Below are 22,159 nucleotides of genomic sequence, written 5' to 3'. Positions count from 1 at the left end.
ATTTGCCTGTCTACTGTGTCCTGCAGGACAGTGGACCAATCTTCCTCTATCATATCGCTGTCTCAAGAATGGTGCCATTTTCATAATCACCAGTGATTTCAAGTTCTAGTTATTACAGGGTTTTTATTCGCTTCTTAAACTATCTGAACTTTATTGCCCTAAGAAGGCTTTGTTAAGCAGATATGAGCTCTGTGGGATTACCTATTACATATATAGTAATATTCCATTGTGTTTGCAAAGCACTTTACATTTTGCAGAGCACTTTGACTCATTCCTGTAATTGTTTATTCATTCAACCACTCAATCAGCTTAAATATTTATTGAGCACCTACAGGAACCAAGCTCCTGTACTAGATCTGTAGTATATGAGTATAGTAATAAATACAAGTAGTGAGAGATCAGGCATGCCACTGATAATTGTAGTATGGTGGATCCCCAAACACAATTTGGCAAGTAGCTGCGATCAATATTATTACCCTATCTTATTTCCAATTCCAATTTTCTATTCTACTTAGATAAGGAATTATTGAGAATTTTCCCAAAGAATGTTTCTGAAATGTGGTACATCAATGCACACACATCTGTGCTGTTTGCTCTATTTCAAATGCTCTATTAATTTCATTGATGAGAAAAGTTACTCATTCAAAGTTGTCCCAGACCCTGGAGGACTTTTCAAGCCACTTGAATTATTTTTTACTAAATATAATAGTTCACTTTTTGCACCAATATTTCTGTTGTGCCTTTGTGAATTATTAACATTATAATTTTAAGGTATTCCAGAAGCACCAGTGTATCAAAGAAGCATTTGCACTTTAGGCATGTGTGGTTGTTTGTCATTTATTAGACTGTCTCAGGTGTTCTCAACCTCAGCACTACTGACATTCTGGGGCCCATTATTCTTTGTTGGGGAGTGGGGCTACAAACTGTCCTGTGCATTTGGCTGTTTCCAAGTTTCTACTTCTGTTAACTGTATGCCAAAAATTCTGTCTCCTCTCTTTCTCTCTTTCTCTCTATCTTTCACATACACACACACACACACACACACACACAAAACACACAATCTAGTTATGACAACTAATGTCCTCTAGGGTGGGATTTGGAAATCTACTGGATTAGCTAGTAAGCTTCATTTTGATCATAGATGGGTTTTTATTTACAACAAGACTGGAATCATAAACTCTTTGCATTAAAAGGGATTGTAAAAAGTCAGTAATTCAGTCACAATCCAATATCATCCTTATCTATTGCTCCATCTTTCAGTTCTACAAATTTACTGAGCGAAGATGTAAAGATTGGTCATCTCTAGAAACTTGGGAATTGACTTTTTGGTAGCTAGTGATCAGGCTGTTCGGCAGTTGGGCTTGCTGGTGTAGCAGCTGCTGCAGTGGTATTCACTTCAGTTTGTGGACTCGGCTTCACAAAACTTCAGTGTCTCAGAGACTGCTTTAAGGAGTTTACTCCTGGTCACGTCACACATCTACAAATCTTGTTCCTTCATCTTTATGTTCAACGTGTGCAGAGAAGTTGAAGTTTGGTGCTTCTAATTTTAAGTGTATCTGGTGAATTTTCTATTTCTGATACTGAATATTTTTTATTGTCTCTCTATGGGGAAAAAAATTAAAAAAACTTTTCACTATCCCAAGTAATTGAAAATTGGAAGTTTCAGATCAAGCCAAAGTTTCTACTGATCTGATGTGCCTTATGTCAGTTTTCCTGTAGGGTTAGTGATTTCCTATGGATAACTCTAAATCCATCCATTAGTGCTTGTGTCTTTTCTACACCAATTAAAACACTTGGTGAAGTTCTACAAAGCCTGCCTCTTAAGAATAGTCCCACAATTAACAGCAATGCCTCCACTGGCCTATCTGGTCTCCCTGTATTCCTTTGCTGAAAGCCCAACCCAGACTCTGAAAGCACTCCTAATTATGGACTACAAGTCACTAGTATGGATACACAATTGAAAGCCTGGACTACAAAGTCAAAGCATATAGAATATTGACAAGCACACCCAGAGTGAGCTCTCATAAGACAGTTGTAGAAATCAGAAAACCATAACTTAGAGGGCCTCAAGTATGCATATAATTTTCTACTCTGCTACTGTCATGTCAGACAATATGGTATTACTTAACATTTTGATTAAGTGGATCTTCAATTTCAACTTAAATTGTAATAGAATAGCCTAATTATTGCCTCACATAACTTTTAATCCATTTAGTGCCCTCTGTTCTCACCATGATTATTGAAAAGAAGTAAGATGATAATTATGAAAATAAAGTTATATAATTTCTTAAAAGTCATTTCTCCATAGAAGTTTATGGAATACATCATCATTTGCTGCTTAATGTTAATTCTTGTTCATTTCCAGATCATTATTCACACTATAAGATTCAATGTTACTTTAAACCCAGAATAAAAGGTTGGAAAAAAAACAATGCAAATCATATGCTGGTACTCATCATTTTCTAATTTCTAAGATTTATTAATATTTGAGAATTACTAAAAAAAATATTCTCTCCTAATGAAATACAGTGAAAGTGTTGACATGGCAGATAGTGACATGTTAATTTTGAAGCACGTCCTCTCTTTTCCCAAGCATTACAAAAAATTATGTTTATGTCACTTACTCATCATGCAGCTATAAGCCTTTTGTGCCTACAGAATAGACACATAGAGTGAAACTAATTTTAGAAGTTTGTATGTGGGGAAAGATAAACATAAGAGTGGGTGGATGGGAATGATTCACAGAAAAAATAAAGATCAAAATACGCTATCAGGCAGAGGTTTCAATTTCCTCTGAGCAATGTGCAAATAAATATTCCAGTAGGATCAGCTCAAAGTTAGGTCATTCAGATAGTGGGGCACAAATCCTACAAATCATGCTAGAAACACGTGACATAGAGAAAGTAAAGGATGCCCCCAATTAATCAAAAACTTGGGCATCATCCACCTGTTCCTCTCCTAGAGCACTGATCCTAAATCACTGAGGCCTTTGTTGTAGGGACCTGGGTTACTTATAGTCAGGTAATGACCAAAAACAGACTTCCCATTCATCTTCCTGTGACTTACAAACCACATTCTTTGGTTTCCTCATACCAGAGACCATGTGGGAGCCACAACACACAGGCAATTTTTTTTTTAAAAAAAGTAATTTTTTTTTTAAGGAAAAGATAAGAAAGGGCACTTTCAACTGTGGACCCATAGCAGGATCTCCATGAAGTCTGACCATCTCAGGGCAGACTCCAGGACTATTGTCTAGACATAGTAGTGGAATTTGTGATCATTTTAACAGTGTTTGAACAAAAACATGCTTGGATTGTCATATTTGTAGCAGGACGATAAAATCTCAAATTAAGTGTCCTCTACCAGGCTACTTGGAAAATACCATTAAGTAAAATCAGAGCTTCCCTTGCTAAGAAATGTTAAAAATCACTTTAGGGAAATAAATTAAGTTTCTTTGGACAGACATTTTGTATGTATTATCACTAAATCTCAGGGCCCTAGCTGAGAGGGGAAAATCTTTCACAGGTTGGTCAAAACAAATCTTTCACTTGCTTCATTTGAGGCATTTGGGCAGTGCCTGGGAAGTACACTATTTTCAGAGGGAAAAAGAGACAGCCTTTTTTGCATGCCAGCTGGGATCATGGGAACTCCCAATGCCAGGAATTTACTACTGTTTCTGGTAACTCTGCTTGTAGCGATTTGAAACGTTGAAGTGTGAAAGGAGAAGCTGGGCACCCGGGGGCTGTCTGTGTTTTATGCCAGTTGCACCAGCACACAGAATATTTGTAAATGCATTTCGAAGTGGGTATAATTGTAGCCTTTGTCAGAATCACAAAGCCCACTGTGGTGCTGCTGAGAGAGAACACTGGGGGGAAATCTGACCCTCTGAACCCAGTCAACCTCAAACAAGGCGGGAGGACTGTGTGGGTGAGCACAGCACATAGCAGGTTTGTTTCTCACTCTTTTCCAAAGCACAGTCCGTCCATCAAATCAAGGACGTGTCTTTCAGGCAAAGGTTAATTTTGCGGAAGTTTTCCAAAACTTCATTTACTACAGGGTTTGGAAAACGGAGTATTTTGCATTTAGTCCAGTCCTCTGGGTGTCGTGTCTGCTTCCTCGACCATGTTAATCAGACGTTCTGGGGCTGCACTCTCTCAGGCAGAGAATAACATTTGCATACTCCACAATGACCTCATGCTTGATGTACCTGAACCTGCAAATGTAAAAATGATTGTATCTGAATTTGCACTAATGGTGTCTGATAGCAGAAGAGATGTGATCTTTATTGAAATCTACTGTTTAAATTCAGTAATTCAGATGCTACATACTTCTGCAAGTTTCTTGCTTCTTTTCACTGTAAGAATAATTATCTAAGTTTGAATGTATTTCCTTACAGCTCATCAATTTGCCATCTCTCTTTTACCTGGAGATCCTATGATTGCAATAATTCATTAAAGGTTGCCTCACACAGCTTCTTAAACCAAGTGTTTCTATAATTCTTCTGGTTCTGCTTACAGTACATGGGAAATCTTTTTTTCTTCTTCTTCTGAGTAATGATTTTGCAAGAAAGCCAGTGTATCTATCGACTGCCATGGTGACATAATTCATGCTTAAAGGTCTGGAGGCGGTTGGTGGCCAAATGTTACCTGTGTTCTCTCTGTTGAATGCTAGTTTCAGGATTAAATCACATTTGATTTTGGTTTTCACTTTCAGTTGAAGTCAACAAATTTGGGATCTTAGAAGGCGGAGAAGGGAACAATTTGTGTAATACTGCTGTCATATTTAACTACATATTAAAAACAATAAATGATCGTTTTGTTTTAATTTCTTAAATATGTTTACCCTTGTCTTTCAACATACTTCTGTTTCCTTTCCACTGTTAGCCTTAGAGACATTTTACCTGTTGTGGGAGAAAAGTCAACAAAGTGTCCAGAACCACAGGCTAGTGACAAAAATCCTTTTTCTTCTAAACCTGCCCTAGTTTGGGGACTGATCCCAACTAGCAGGAACTTTAGAGAGTGAAGGGCCCAGAACAGCATACATGCCACTGCACGGAGGCTTGGCCCCTACCCACAACCCACAGAGCCCACATGTTGAGTTCTTCTAGGTCAGAGAGGTGGGGTTTTAGTGGCCACTTTTAATCTAACTACTGCAAGTCAAGGAGTTTCAGTTCAGCTCTTGCCTCTGTCACTAGTCTTGGTTTATGAACACTAATAACTTTCCAAGTGAGTTACTGAAGTTTCTCAAATATTCCATCCCCTTTCCCAAACTGGAAATGATTGTACCTGTTTCTCAGGGGCTTTTGGGTATGCATCTCAGCTAATTTTTGTACAAGGTCTGAAGCAAGATGTTAGGATTTCCAAATATTCTTTCCCTGTTTCCTCATCCACCATCCAAGGACAATCTTTTAATAACCACCAAATGTGCACAGGCCTGAACCCAGGGCCCGGCAGCAGGTGCTGGAAGCTGTTGGGAATTCCAAAGGAGGAGCAGTTGCTCTGTGCAGCTCCATCCTGCCTTTTTAAGTCTTACCTCTGTGTGGATCATTTGGACTGTATCACTTATACTTTGATATCATGGAGTAAATTCAGAACTGCAATTTTAAATGGTGTGAATTGTCTTTTTGATGCCAAAAGGGCAAAATTACTGCTGCAAGTCATGCAACTTTCCCTAAGAACAGGGAAAAAACTTAAGGTCAGTGCTTTTAAAAATCATTAACATGTGCCATCTCTTTAAATAGTGCAATGCAAGTGTTAAAGACAGATGCTAATGACAGTCATGCAACTTTTAAATTAGCTGTAGATATGTCTCCTGTGAATCTGGAACCACATCTTCTCCTCCCAGGTCACCTACCTCAGAATCAGAATCTTCTGCCAGGAAGTTGGGAGTGTTTTCCCCTCAGTTTATTTTAACAAACATTTATCAAATGTGTAACCTGTACTACAAAATCTGCTTGACTCCAAGGCTACAAAAACAAAAAAAGACAAGGTCCCTGCTAGCCTACAGCATAGTGGGGGAGACAAACATTTGAACAAATACGGCAAATAATGATTACAGGTCCCAGGACAGAAATATTTACATGATACAGCAAAGTCACAGGAAAGGAAAGAGTTCATTCAGCATGGAAGGAATCAGGAGAGTTCCCACAGAGCAAGTGATATTGAACTTGGTCTTGACAGGTGAGTAGGATTTCACCAGGGTCGGCACAGACATATTAGGCCAGCTGCTATGAGCCAATAGACTGGCTGTGAAAGAGGGAACAAGGAGGGGATGGCTGAAGAGTAGACAAGGCCAGAGAGTTAAGACCCTGATTACCTCGACAGGACTTCAGAGTCTACCTTCAAAGGTGTATGTGCAATTGAAAGTGTCTAAACAGAGGGGTCACATCATTCAAACTATTTTAGAAATATCACCCAGTAGGCAAAGTGATGGGCCAATTGCAGGGGAGAAAGCTGGGGACCATTCTGGAGACAACTGCTCAAGTCTGGCCACTGCTCCCCAGCTACTATTTTTTCTTAGTCCTCAGGTCTGCTCTCCACATCTCCAGATCTCAGGCCTCTACCAAAGAAACCCGAGCCCAACAGCATGTGTGAAATGCCCACTCCCTTTCAGCAAATTAAGCACTCCTTTTCCCCAAAAGTAACAACACAGCATAATTTGCCAGATTTCTACGTGAAATCAGCTAGACCTGCCAAGGTGTACCAATCTGTACAATAAGAGGTCTCTTTTTCATATATAAAAATCCAGGAAAACCCAGACAATCAAGGCCACCTGAAGTGGAAGTTAACTTTGCTCCTTGATGAGGATAAAACAGGATAATGACATACATCAGTTTCCTCCTGGTCAATATAAACTGATTAAATTATTTGGGGTTTGAATTTAAGGTGTTGTTCATCAAGTAAATGATCCAGTGATTTTTTTTTATTTGTTAGTTTGTATAACGTTAATACTTAACCTGCCAAGTTGTCCTCAGAATTAACGAATTAATAAATACTCTGTCGTGATCACAAAGCTCAGGGAATCTGAGTTAAGGAAAGAAATTGGAAAGATCAAATGGTTTAGCTTTCAGAAGGGGACCTGAGGCATGATGGATGAAACCTGCACCAGGGTTACCATCAAATGTCATTAAAGGGCAGAACCAGATCTCAGATCCAGCGGGAAGACAGGGAAAGTCAAGACTGAAAAAAACCAAAGCCAGAGCCTCAGAGATGTGAAGCAGTGCACAGTGAGAAGAGTTCAGTGCAAACTGCCTTTGGATAATTTGAGAAAACACTGAAGTATTTCAGAGATCTTCAAGGGAGCAGATAAATATGATTTAGTCATCAGGGGAGTTACTAAGATTCGGTCATGAAACCAGTTGGTTCCCATAAACCTGACTCTGCTTTTAAAGACGATGGCCATGAACTTCAATGCATTCTCAGCATGAGGGCGTGCCCTGGAGGTACAAAAAGCTTGTAGAAGAGCAGAACCCAACACTTGCCTCCTGTGTGCCTCCCACTCACAGGTAACCAGATTTCATACCTGTCCCCTACTACCCTAGGGTGGAGCATGAACATAGGCAGGGCAGATAAGAGGGTGGAAGGGGAGAGACGACATGATTGCCAACAGGAAACTGCCGCCTTAGCTGACGCTGATTCCCTCGTGCAGGCAGTGGGCATGTTAAGCTGTCATCTACATATGTGCTTCTTCAACTCTAAACGTAGGGCAATTGTAGTTTTTGGAAATTTAAAAAATGTGTCAAAAAAAGAAAACCAATGAGGGTCCCTTAGAGTCTGCTACTCTGGGCTGTGTGGGAACCCCACCCTCCACCCAGTGACTGTCTTATAATTTTCTGATTCCTACCACTTTGAATACACACAGAAATGTACTTGGCCACCCAGAGTAAATACACTTCACAAATGCCAACATCTCTTGATAAATGTTAATTGGCCCCTTTTAATATGCATTCCTCTTAACAGCTGCAACAAAATTTACTTGGAAGTTTTACACTTCTACCAGATATTCCCCTGACAATTTTTTTCAGTGAAGTTTACAAATATTTGGAGGTTGCAGAGTAACACTGGACTATTTTTCTCCCCAGATTTCTCTATACAATTGCAATTTAGATTTCCTTCCAAAAGGATTTATCGTGGTGCTAGCCTTGATAGAATGTGAAGGAAACTTCTCCAACGGCAGTCTGGCTGTTAGCCTAGAGGATGAGATGCACAAATTATTCTAAATGCCATAAGACCTTGCATTTTATTTCCTTCTAGAATGTTTTAAATCTGCATCAGAATGCCTTGAAGTGAGATTCTGAACAAGCAAGAGCAAATCACAAGAAACAGAACTAGTGACTTGCAAAAAAAAAAATGAAGCACCCATTCCTTTTTGTAAAATGCTGTCATTTAGAATTTAATTAAATGTCTTTTTTGTTTTTTTCCAAAAGAAATATCTGTTATTTGAACAAGACCAGAGATCTCAGCTGGTTAAGCAGTAGTCAGCAAGTAAGAAAGGAGCCCTGCTGTTAAGGAAGAACGTGGAAAGGAGGGCTTCAGTATCACAGGAGACTCCCAGTAGCACGGAGCACAATAAAGGGGCAGTGTGGGTGGGCAGGGGGTGGTATGTGGAGGAGAAAAGGAGTCATGTGGCTTTTCTGTTGTTTTATGTGGTGCCCTGATATGAAGCTTTATTGAGGTGCTGGGGGCAGAAAGGAGCTCCTTTCCTTCACATAGATCACTGCGGTCAGATTGATTTTCTTGACATAAAACCACAGCTGAGAGCTGACCTGGCTGGCAGTCAGAGCTCAGAGAAAGGCACAGGGCCCTTCATTTCCCCCTAAAACCAGGAAGAGGGCCCAGTGGTGACTGCTTTTTGCCCTTCTAATAAATGTCCAGCCAGGATACCCTTATTATCAAGAGCTTCCTCAGAGGCATCTGCTCTCAAGTTTACTGAAGTCAGTTTCCTGAGATAAGTTTTCTCTCTCTGCCAATAACATAAAATATTAGGCCATCTGACACCCATGTAGTAATCAAGCAGTGAACTCTGCCACATCTCTCAACTGACCTCTGAGAAGGGGGCTTTTTTACTGATAACACAACGATCTAATGGCACTGCTTTTCTAGGATTAGTGTGACAAATAAGTGACCTAAAATATTTAGTGTTGTGTTATGCTATAACACTCAATAAAAGTTACTATTTATGCCATCATTATTGTTTTTCGTGAAAGGTGCATTGATTCTGGTAGCGAAAATGCTGTCTTGGTCCTTAAGAAGATAAATTTAAGGCCAAAAACAGAGAGGAACAGTGAACCGAAAGGACGGAATTGCACAGGAGGAAAGCTACTCTCCTTCGAGTCCTCTCACTCTCGCTGCCAGTCTCATTTCTCTCCACTGTCTTTGTCAGTCTGTTCTTTATCCATTCTGAGAGATCTACCAGAGTAAGAAGGAGGTTTAAACCTCAGTTATGAAGAATAAAAAATGCCAAAACACAATAAGAAATCTGTATTAAACACTTGGGCCCCGGCTGGTGTGACTCAGTGGATTGAGTGCCAGCCTCTGAACCCAAGGGTGGCTGGCTCAATTCCCAGTCAGGGCACACACCCGGGTTGCAGGCCAGGTCCCCTGTTGGGAGCGTGTGAGAGGCAACCGCACACTGATGCTTCTCTCCCTCTCTTTCTCCCTCCTTTCCCTTCTCTCTAAAAATAAATATAAAATCTTTATTAAAAAAACATTTGGTCATAGAATTTAAAGAAGTAACTGCATACACACACACAGTTGACCTTGAACAATGCAGGGTTAGTCAAAAATTCATCTATACCTTTTGACTCCCCAAAAACATAACTACTGTTGACTAGAAGCCTTATAGATAACAAACAGTTGATTAACACATATATTGTATTATATGCTGTATTCTTACAATAAAGTAAGCTAGAACAAAGAAACTGTTATCAAGAAAAACATAAGAAAGAAAAAATACATTTCCAAGTACGGTTTGTGTTTACTGAGAAAAAGTAAACCTGTGCAGTTCAAACCCATTTTGTTCAAGGGTTTACTACACTTGAGTCATCCATTTATGGTTTTACAGAAAAATAAAGTAAGCCTTCTGAGTGTTATTTAAAAACTATTTTTACCTGTCCATATCTAAATTCTCTGAGGGCAGGATTAGTTAGGTTTCCGCTGGGGCCCCTGTGGATTGGCTAATTTGGTTTGCTAATTTGCAGGCTCCAGGGCATTGAAGCTGTTGCTACTTATCTGGTACCCACTTATCTGGCTGAGGAGTGAATAGGGCGGGTGTCTAATTGTCCTGAGTGGGAGAGCCCAACCAGGGAAGTTGTTGAAGTGCGGACTTAATCCTTAATTGGCTGCCGAGAAGGGAAGCAGACCAGCCTCCACTGGTGCCTCAGAACTGGGTCAAAGTAGCATTAAAAAGAAAGCTATATGACAATGAAATACTGACGATTTTGAGAATCGGTCAGATTATGGCTATATTTGGAGGAGGAGTCAATAGTGCTTGCTCATGGGTTAGACAGGGGATGCGGCAGAAAGAGGGCTCCACCGGAAGTCCAGGGCTTGGGGCCTGAGTCGGGAAGAAGGAAGCTGCCAACAACAAATATGAGTAAAACGGAAAAAGAACAGATTTGTAAGAAAACATTAGAAGCTCAGTGTAGTTGTGCTTGAAATATCATTTTGTTTTATTTTTACAAGACAGCTGAGTGAAGACGTTGAACAAAAAACGGATTTATGTGTCTGAAGTTCAAGGGAGACATTCAGGATCAGAGACATAAATCTGGGCGTGTCTGATATAAATATAGTATTTAAGGCCGTGAGACCAATTAGATCATCTAAGCAGTAAATGTAGAAAAAGAAATGTGGCCTAATGACTGACTCCTGGGACTTTCTTACGTGAAGTCGGGATGCTGAGGAGCAGCACACCGAGAAGGAGACTGAGAAGAAGCACCCAGCGGAGCAGAAGGACAAGCAGTGAAGTGGGGTGCAAGGGGCCCGGTGAACCAAGTGTTTTGAGGATGTAGAAATGTTCAAAATCACTGCTAACTAAATACATGTTAAAATGACAATAAGATACTATTTTGACTATTAAATTAAGAAGTGAAATAAGCCCTGACTGGTGTGGCTCAGTGGGTTGAGCATTGTCCCTCAGACCCAAAGGTTTGGGGTTTGACTCCCATTTGGGACACAGGCCTGGATTGCAGGACAGGTGCCCCAGCTGGGAGCATGGAGAGGCAACCTATTGGATTGATGTTTCTCTCACACACTGATGTTTCTCTACCTCTCTTTCTCCCTCCCACCCCCTCTCTCTAAAAATAAATAAATAAATAATTTTTTTAAAAGAAGTAAAACAAATACTTCATGGTATCAAGAATGCAGTGAAGTAGTTGTACCTATTTACACCACAACTGGGAAAATACTGGGCTGAACTTTCTGGAAAGCAATTTAGCATTATATAAAGAAAATTTTTATCCATAGTCTATATACCGAAAAGCAGCCTTTCCTTTTCTAGGAACCCACCTTAAGGAAATAAGCAGGAACTTAGCTATAGTTTTATACACACAGATGTTCACTACAGGGTTATTTAGATTAGTGAGCTAGAGAAAAACTGCATGTTCAATAAGAAAAATTATTTAAAAAATTAAGAGTCTAATAAAAAGTGTATATTGTAACCCATGAAAATAACGATTTAAAAGTATATTTAATGACACATGAAAGTCCTCATGATATTGCATTAATTGAGGAAAACAAGAAAAAGTACTATATAATAATAATAATAATAAAACTAATAATTACCATTTATTGGGTACCTACTGTGTGCCAGGCTCTGTGCTAATAATTTATACATATTGCTTCTAATCCCATAAAATAGGCATCAGGAGAAAGTGGAGATTCAAAAAGTTCATTGGACCATATTTTATTTGACTATATTACTACATTTTAAAACTAATAACAGCAAAAGAATAAAATGATAACCAAAATAGAATTAGCCCCTGCCCTGGGGAGTTTATTGTCTAAATACTGAGGGCAGCTGTTAAACAAATTATTTTTAACCCCATCATACACATAAATATGTGAACAAAATTGTGATAAGAGCCATGAAGGAAAAGTACCAGGTTCTAAACCAGAATTTAAAAGGATTACACCCAAATCTAGAGGTGAGGAAGGAAGCTCACCCCTAATTCTCTGAGAATTCTATCACTGCCTCTCACACATTAGGAATACACACAAGGATATTATATTTACTGTATCTGAAATTAACCAATGCTAATGGTCTTGAAGAAGAATGGAATTATAGATTCCAATGTGATTTAAGCCAGTAGCATAGCAGAATTTTTTTGACATTTTACCACATAGCCTTCCCAATGATTTGAATGATATAGTTGACCTTTAAAATATTTCACTGAAATATTAGTCACAAAAAAGAATGAAATCTTACCATTTACGACAGCATGGATGAACATAGAGGGTATTATATTAAGTGAAATATGTTAGCCAGAGAAAGACAAATATAATATGATTTCACTTACATGTAGAAATAAACAAACAAAATTGAAACTGACTCACAGATACAGAAAGAACCAATGGTTGCCACAGGGGAAGGTAGGTTGGGGCATTGGGTGAAAAGGTATAGGAATTAAAGAAGTACAAATTGGTAGCTACAAAATAGTCACAAGGAAATAAGTAAGCATAAGAAATATAGACAATAATATGGTGATAACTATATGTGGTGCCTGTTAGGGTGCTGAGAATATCAAGGGGAACACTATGTAAAGCATGTGAGTGTCCAGCCACTAAGCTGTACACCTGAAACCAGTACATTAAAAAAAAAATCCTGGCTGGGTGGCTCAGTTGGTTGGAGCATTGCCCTGCACACCAAAAGGTGGTAGGTTTGATCCTAGGTCAGGACACATACCTAGGTTTTGGGTTCATTCCCCGGTCAGGGGGCGTACAGAGTAGGGAGGCAGCTGATCAATGTTTCTCTTTCACATTGATGTTTCTTTCTCTCTCCCTTCTCTCTCACTTCTTCGCTCTATAAAATCAATTATAAAATATTCTTGGGTGAGGATTAAAAAAAATTCTGACAGTATTTTAAGTTCTTGATAAAATGATAAAGAACAGTAACTTTGTTCACATTCCCAAATGACATAAAATGGTCTCCATTTGTGAAATAGGGATTTTCAGACCCTTGTATTTTTTAACCAATTTCGTGCACTTTGTTTCTATATGACATTAACATACTTATAATACTGTGCTGTGAAATTCTGCGTTAATTGCCCTGGCTAATGTGTAGTATATAATTATCCTATGTGCTTTTTGAGTGATCCTATATATGCTATCTTTTTAATGTCCTATATTACCTCTTGTTACTGAAATAAAATGAATTATAAAACACACGCACACACAAAAGAAAACACACACAAAATTAAAGAAAAGAAAAATAATCTCCCTTGGAAACTCCCAGGCAGGAGTCTACACGAAGTGCCTTGAGCAGCAGGCCCACCTCAGCTGCCTCAGCTGGAGCTCTGTGCGACTCAAGAGCTACTTTATGCCTCTTACCTGGACGCTTAAGTGTTCTGTAAACATTTCTTGTGACATTCTTGTTCTGCAGCTTGACAGTCTGCAGTGGCCTATTAAATTTCACCTCTGTGTTCTGCACCCCACAATGAGTTCCCTTCACAAACTAGCTGCTGCCTACTCTTTCTTCTCACTGTTCCAGAGTCTTTCTTAAGATTTTATTTTATTTATTTTTAGACAGAGAGGAAGGGAGGTAAAAAGAGAGGGAGAGAAACTTCAGTGTGTAGTTGCCTCTCGTGCACCTCCAGCTGGGGCCCTGCCCTGCAACCCAGGCATGTGCCCTGACTAGGAATCAAACCAGCAATCCTTTGGTTCACAAGCCAGTACTCAGCCCACTGAGCTGCATCAGCCAGGGCTCAGGCCCAGAGTCTTTACACAGCAATCATGGCCCCATCTGCCCTGAGCACTCTTCTCCTGCAGGCTGTCCTGCTATCTCCCACCCTCCCTTCAGTCAGGTCTCTGTTCAAACACCATTTCTTCACAGCCACTTTCCCTGACTAGCTCATATTCAGAATCTCCTCCCTTCTCTCTCTAATCCCCAACACCTGTTTTTCTTCATAGCACTTACAGCTACCTGATATATTTCATGTTATTTATTTATTGTTGGTCTCCCCAGGAGAATGAAAGAGCCATGAGGCTCCTTTCTCTCTGCCCAATGCCTGCAAGAGTGCCCAGCTACAGGAGGTGTTCAATATATATCTGTTGACTTAATTAAAATGGATGAATGAATGAATGAATTACTGCTTGTCTTTCACTGGGCAAGCTGCTGTCTACTGTTGAGAGGTTGTCCTTAGTTCTGCCCAGAAGGGCATTCGCCATAGGTAAGGCTGTTCCAGGGAAGGGCAGGATCCGGGAGGGAGCAGTACTTTGGACCAAGATCTCATAGCCCTGGGCACTCCCCAGGGTCTCTCCTGAAGGCCTTTTATTTGATACACGGCCTAGAGTTTAATTAGATTTTGCCAGGCTACAAACAGTTCTCAAAGGGGTGTGCTTGAATGGGATGGTCACCTTTTGCCTGGATGTAACATGAAGTCATTTACCCTGGCCTCCTGAATCTGACAAGCTCTGAATCTCTACTCTCTTATCCACTACCCAGCCAAGGGAAATCTCTTTCTAAATTGGTGAAAAGTTTCCTAGTGTTTCTGGCCAAATTCAGGGGCTATCCACGATCAGGAATTCTGTCCTTTTTATTTCACTGTGAAAGTCATCTAAATGCTCCTGGTCTCAGGGGTGTCTTACTCATGGCCCGTGGGCTGCATGTAACCCAGGATGACTATGAATTTGGCCCAACACAATATAGTAAATTTACTTAAATAAAACATTATGAGATTTGTTTGTGATTACGTGTCACAATGTATTTAACGGCCCAAGATAACTCTTCTTCCAGTGTGGCCCTGAGACACCAAAAGTTTGCATACTCCTGTGCCTAGTGCTTAGGCTCTGGAAAACAAAATTGGAAAGGGAAGTATTTTACTCCTTAACTTTGTTTTTCTGCTGTGCCACATTTATGACTTATAGCAATGAGTGTAGATCAGAACCCTGTTTAATAGCAGGCAGCAGAGAGGCAGAACAGAGAGATTTAAAAAAAGACAAATTAATAAAACATACATTCATTATTACCTTGGTCATATGTTCATCTCTCTCCTAATAGGGAATAGGCACAGAAAAATTACTTGGTGCATGGCCATGAGTTTCCAAAGAAGGGAGGAATGGGTTGCTTTTCACTAAATATCGTATTTGTTGGACTATAAGACCCACACCCCCCCCAAATTTGGGAGGAATAATGGTTGTTAATGCTGCTGTTTAGTTCTGTTTATAATTACATTGGTGAAATATTATGTTATTTATGTTATTAAATATTTTACCACCTTTTTTGCTTCAAAATTTTTTCCGTACTTTTCTCCTCTAAAACCTAGGTGTGTCTTATGGTCCAAAAAATACAGCAAGTGTCTGAACACCAAGGTTGGTATCAAATATCAAAGCCTTGTGGTCTGTATAACTGATTTTTTCTTACAAAAACATGTTCCTGGAGTTTTACAACTTTATAGAAAATTCATTCTTAACATATTATCATTGCAAAGTATTTCTCAAAGAAGAGTAACTCCCCAAAAAGTGAACATTCTGGGTTTTAGGGGGTTTTGTTTGTTTACTATTCTCTTAGGAATACTTTAAAAGCTGATGTGGTAGCTTCAGCTGTAGTGGGATAGAAGTTACAGTTCAACCCAATTACATTTAGAGAACATCCCACTTCATTCTACATAAAAACTGAACAAACAAAATTATCCCTGAATTATTTTTAGTTTTAAAGAGATATATAAATGGTGCACAGTGAAACATAAATTTTGCTCATGTGTCTAAGAATATTTGGAGATTTATTTGCTCATCCTTATTAGCAAACATATTTAAATGAAATAGAAGACATACACACAAATTAGTTATAAAAATAATTTCTTTATTTAGAGATGGATGATGGCTTTGTTGTCATTTAGATTTGAAGGAATAACAAACGTAAGACACCCTGATGATTTTTTTCAATTTTTCCACCTCTATGTTCAGCCTAGGTTATCTTAAATCAATCACTCTGGCTCAGAGATGCCTTCCTACTATACTTTATAGCTGCCTCGGCAGCTATAAAGTTCAATTCATTACATTTAAATTGTATGTGCCTTTTTCTTTAACTTTCTGAAGATTTTGGTAAGTATAGGATGTTTATTTCTAAACTTTGACTTTATTCTCTTTATGCTTCAGTTTAAAATTACCAACTCCAGATAAAAATGTGTCTTCACAAAGAGAGGTAGCTTCTAGAACAATCCGCATTGTTTTGCCAGGTAGTAGGAGTGTTTTGGAGGAAAGAGACCTGAAGGGGTTGATAGAGCCTGATTAAGGATATGGGTCATCTCTGGAGATCAAAACCCTGGGCTGTATGTAACGCAAACACCTTCAGCGCAATGGTGGGCTCAGCTCTTTTGGAAATGATTTGTGATCTAATTTGAGATTGCTGTTTGTGATCCCAACACCTAGTTTATTTCATTCTGGCTGACAGCATAAACAGTTGTGTCTGACGGATGGGAAAACCCAGCAGTTGAGGATGAGCTATCCAGCTTTATGCTATTTCATACAGACTTTATTAATCAAATGCAAGGACAGTCCATCATTTTCGGGTCAAAGCTTTGCTTGTGTCCTGATGACCTATTACCGTTGGGAGCAAAACTCCAGCACTATACCTGGCAAAAAGCCAGGCTCAACGAATATAAATTTCCTTCCTCCACTGAGATCTGTGAGTTTGTGATTTATGGAGAAAACTAGTCCGACAGATGTTCTGCAAAAAAGTGTGTTCACTGGCCAGATAAGTGTAGGGAATTACATGGTCAGAGGAAGTGCACATTAGAGTCAAGCTCCCACTTGGAGTTTCAAACTGCCTATTAGTACATGCAAGGTGTTCAAAGTAGAGTCCAGGAACCAGAGTATCAGCTTTTCCTTTCTTAGCTGTGATTCCTTAGGCCATGCACTTAACTTCTCTGTTTTCTTATTGCTAAAATGAGGATATGTTCTACCTCATAGGATTAGTATGTTAGTATTTTTATAAATACTAATTAGCACTTACAACAATGCCTGCACACAGTAGGCACTAAGTTAATAAACACTAGCACTCACAACAATTTATTGCCTGCACACAGTAGGCAATTTAATGCTTGTGCACAGTAAGCACTAAATTTATAAATACTAGCACTTATAATAATTTATAGCTACTAGCATTTACAACAATGCCTGCATACAGTAAGCACTGTTAGGTATTTATTAAATCATAATTAAGTAACTAAAACTCAATGATAAGATTTTTTGAAAGATTTTTCAAAAATAATTTAACCTAGTGTTCCCCAAGCTTTCTTTGGTCCTGGAAATCCATGTCCCACCTAACTCCACCCCACTTCTTTTTTTCCTGCACAATGGCTTTCTCTGGGAAAACTAGGTTTCAAAATATTCTTTAGAAAATCTGCTGTAGAGAGAAGTTAATTGAATACACTCTCTTAACAAGGGATTAAAAAGAAAAGGTTTAAAAGGAGTCACCAGTGGGCATTTCAATCATAATTCTAAAAGCCTCAGAAATCAAAAGAGAAAATTTCAGAATATGCTTAGTGAAAAGAGTCACAGTGCATGTTTTTGCTGAGGAGAATCATATTAACACTCAGCAGGTGCTGTGTGCTATGAGGGGGAGACCCCCCAAAAACTGGAATTTACTTATGAAAAATTATATATTTACTGTAACATGTTTAAACTTCAATAACCTTCAGAGCAATCTCCATTTGATGCAATACACCTATTGAGGCTTTTTCCCACTGTTCGAAACAGTTTTTGAACTTGTTGATTTTGATGCCTTTTAGCGCTTCTGCCATTTTTTGTTTCATGTCTTCCACATCAGCAAAATGTTTCCCTTTGAGGTCTTTTTGCATCAGGGAAAACAGAAAAAAAGAGTTGCTCAGGGTGGGATTGGGTGAATAGAGAGGGTAGGGCACGGGGGTCATGTCATTTTTAGTCAAAAACTGCTGAACGCTCAGTGTGGTGTGGGCAGGTGTGCTCATAAATCAACCATCATGAAATGGGCAAACACACTGAATCTTAAAAACAAATTCACTAAAGCCAAACGAAGCCTTTCACAACACCACCAGCTAATACACTGGTATAGGTGGGTTCCTAGAACACCTAGCAGGGGGAGCCTATACTTCAAGAGGCCCACCCACCAGAAGATAATTCCATTTGGGTGGGTTACCCGACTTGTTTGTACACCAGACACTTGTCTAGCCTGTTTAGATGCTACTTCTTAATCCTAATAACACTGTTGAGAAGTAAATCTTTTGGCTCACCCCTTTTTATAGGTATGGGGTTTAGAGAGTGAAAGTGTAACAGAACAAAAATCTGGCTGCCTGCCACTACGAAAACCAATATGCAAGAGGCAGGTGCTGATGTAAAGAAAAATGGCTGATTTTCTGGTGCTGCCACCTGGAAGATGGGGGACTTGTATCTCAAAGCCCATCTCCACATGTCAGTGGTGTTTTTGTAGGGAAGGAACAAAAAGATCAAGGGGGCAGGGTTGGAAAGTTCTCTACATGCAGATGAACACAGTCCACTCTGATAAGGCAAGTGACAGCCCGGTGTGCCTCATCCTGGTTTAGTCATCCTGGCTTCACGTCTCACATCATCCTGGCTCCATGGTTGAAGGTCAGCAAACCTCAAGCTGGGATGCTGGAGTCTTTAAGATATTTTATTTTTAGAGAGATGAGGAGGGAAGGAGAGGGAAAGGAGGGAGAAAGAGAGGGAGAGAAACATCAATGTGTGGTTGCCTCTCGCATGACCCTAGTTGGGAACCTGGCCTGCAACTCAGGCATGTGCCCTGATTGGGAATCCAACCAGCTACCCTTTGGTTCTCAGGCCCATGCTCAATCCACTGAGCTACACCAGCCAGGGAAGGAGTGTGTATCTTTTGAAGCTAGTTCCTAGGATTCTTATACAAACACTCTGTTTATCTACAAGCTACATATTAGTCAGAATCAGCTCTTACAGAAACAGTGTCAAGAGAATGCCAGGGTAGGTTACAATTCCCCACCATTAACAATTTTCCACTGTTACAAGAGTTTCTAAGTTTCTTGTAGAATGTCACCCAGCTAGAAACCACTGGGGCCAGAAATATGGGCTCAAGATTTCAGACCCCAAGACCCAACTCAAGAGGTTGTTCAGCACCTTCAGCATGCAAATTACTCTTCCCCCTACCCCACTCCTTTCTCTTGGAGGACTCAGGAATTCCAAACCCAAAGCTTTGTACTAGAATCAACTGCTTTTGTAAGTGGTCCCCCATAAATTGAGATTTTTCCTCTGGGACAATGATATACGAGGTCTGCCTGGAAAAAGTCCAGCCATTGTTAATAAAACAAGAATAATTTGTGTGACATTGGTGTTGCCTGGCTGCCAAAGGAAATGGACTGGATGTGCATGCGTGAACACTGATGACTTCACTGTACTAGTCAGTGGGGGTGGCAGAAGTTGTTGAATGAGCATGTGTACTATGTGGCCATCACATTCAAAATGACTGAATGAGTAGAGCAATGGACCTGCCTCAAATTTGCATTACTCTTGAACTTTCTTCTACAGAAACAATTCAGATGATTAAGAGGGCTTTGGGGGACAATGCAATGAGTGCAGTGCAAATAAAAGTGTGGCACACACACTTGAAAGGTGGTCAAGAATCTGTTCAAAGTGATCCACATTCTAGAAAGCCTGCACCAAGCAGAACACCTGAAAATGTTGAATGTGTAAGGGCTGCAATTAACAAAGATCAGCAACTGACAGTGTGAGAGCTAGAAGTTGATCCAGGGATTCCAAAAACTACTGTGTCAGAGATTTTGACATAGGATCTTGGCATGAAATGTGTGGTGACAAAATTCGTTCTGTGGTTTCTGCTACCAAAGCACAAGGAACATTGTGCTGCAGTTGCTTATAACTTGATTCAAACTGCTACCAATGAACCAGATTTCCTCAAGGTCGTATAACTGGAGATGAATGGTGGGTCTAGGCTATGAGCTGGAAACAAAGGCTTGGTTGTCCCAATGGAAGTCGCCTGGGCCTCCACACCCAAAGAAGCTGCGGCAAAGTTGCAGGGAGATCAAGACCATGTTGACTGTGTTTTTTGATTGGGAAGGTGTTGTCCCTCATGAGTATGCCCCTCCAGGACAATTAATAAGGAGTACCACCTCAGCGTTCTTAGTTGGTTGAGACATCTCTCAAATAATGATGTGATACCATGAAAATGGGTGCAGCTATGGGCAACTCGTGATTGGCAGCTTCATCACAACAATGTGCCCACTCCTGCATCACGTCTCCTGCAGTTTTGTGCAAAACATCAAATCACCCACGTGACCCAACCCCACTACAGCCCAGATTTGGCACTCTGTGATTTCTGGCTTTTCCCACAATTAAAATCACCTTTGAAAGGAAAGAGATTTCAGATGGTCAATGAGATTCAGGAAAATATGACAGGGCAGCTGATGGCAATTCCAACAAAGGATTTTGCAGAGTGGTTTGAACAGTGGAAGAGATGCTGGGAAAACTGTGAAAGGTCACAAGGTGCCTGCTTTGAAGGGGGCTGAGGCATCATTGTCCTATGTACAATGTTTCTTGTGTGTTGTATCTTCTTCAATAAATGTCTCTATTTTTCATAGCACATGGCTGGATACCTTCTGGACAGAGCTTGTCATATAGCTATCATCATTCCCCATCATAGACAAAACTCTGAAACATTAAACAATTAAGCAGAATAATTTTACTCTTCATCTTTTCCCCTCCAAGATTTGACACTTTCACATACTCAGTGAATGGAGGACAGAGGACCCAACCTCGGTAGTCTCCTTTCAGCAGAGTCTCACTGCTACTTCTGGAACTTTGTGAATTTCACTTAAATCTGCCTTTGTTGTTCTTTTCAAACGCTGACATTTAACAAATACCACTGGTCAGTTTGCTTTCTTTTTCTATTAATGCAGAAATACTGTGCAGAGTTCTCAAACCCTGGCGTGCCTGCCTGCTTTGTTCCCTGAGGCTGTCCGTGCCCACGGGGCAGGCACGTGGGGGGACTGAGTGACACCCAGCTCCAGCAGCAGCATCTTGCTTCACTTTTGCACCATCTGGGCACCACAGCATTCAAGGAATATTCTAAATGGGCCTTTTGGAAAAGGAACAAAGATTTTTGAAGCTGTTATTTTTTAAAACTATTCAGTACCATGTCTTTAAACTAGTGAAAATTAACCCAACTAGGAATATTTTCTCTTGTGCATGGCAAACATAACAGATGGATTGATTTTTTTATAAAAAGAAAATAAAACATAACAGGATGTTCTCAGATCTCAGAGAAAAATGTCTCTTCTAAATGAAAATCTATAATGTGTTTATTTAAGTGCACAATCGAATTTTTAATATACAATCTGTTGACATTAAATGAAAATATATAATATACATTTATGTACTTAAATGCATAATAAAATTTTTTATTTTCAATGTGTTGAGGTTAAAGATATATACCTTGCCATATTATATCACTGTCAATATCAGAATTATAAAAGAAAAACCAGACCTAGAAAAAGTTAAAGCAGTGAAAGTAGATTTTATTAAGGACTGTGGCAATAGGGGAGAAGAACCTTAGCACAGAACCAGGCTCGATTCTAAATATCGCAGGGGTGATGGGGAGTGTATAGCCATGGAGCAGAGTAGAGGTCAAGTGGTGGAGAACTAAGAGGAAATATCAAGAGTTTCCTCCTAGTTCCGGCTAATTAGTTTCCTCTATTTTGGCTAAACTGAGCTAACAGGATCTTCACAGAAGACAGGCAGCAGTATGGTGGTGGAAGACGAGGAATCGGATTAGGTGCTAAGGGCAAGAAGAAACGCATGATGAAGTACTCTTACCAAACTGACTGAGCAGGTTCTTGACAAAACAGGATTTTACAAGGCAGTGCACAGACACAGGGTTTAGAAAAAGGTGGGGCCTAACTAAAACTTAGTCAAGCAACGGATCTTTATCAGTATTTTTCCTGGGTTTGGAGGGGCAATTTTCTAAT

The 22,159-nt window shown here is 39.8% G+C and overlaps 1 long non-coding RNA gene across 1 annotated transcript; it reads right to left on the bottom strand.

Moving 5' to 3' along the window:
* Positions 1 to 940: 940 nt before the first annotated feature.
* LOC118500126 lies at positions 941 to 17,596 on the bottom strand. Its single transcript, XR_004902656.1, has 3 exons — positions 17,585 to 17,596; positions 17,492 to 17,502; positions 941 to 1,010 (listed from the first exon to the last, which is right to left on the bottom strand). It is a non-coding gene; the product is annotated as an uncharacterized LOC118500126 (long non-coding RNA).
* Between the last annotated feature and the right edge of the window lie 4,563 nt (positions 17,597 to 22,159).

This window comes from Phyllostomus discolor, chromosome 1 (assembly GCF_004126475.2).
Source record: "Phyllostomus discolor isolate MPI-MPIP mPhyDis1 chromosome 1, mPhyDis1.pri.v3, whole genome shotgun sequence".
NCBI lineage: Eukaryota > Metazoa > Chordata > Mammalia > Chiroptera > Phyllostomidae > Phyllostomus > Phyllostomus discolor.
This window is presented reverse-complemented; position numbering and strand designations above follow the sequence as displayed.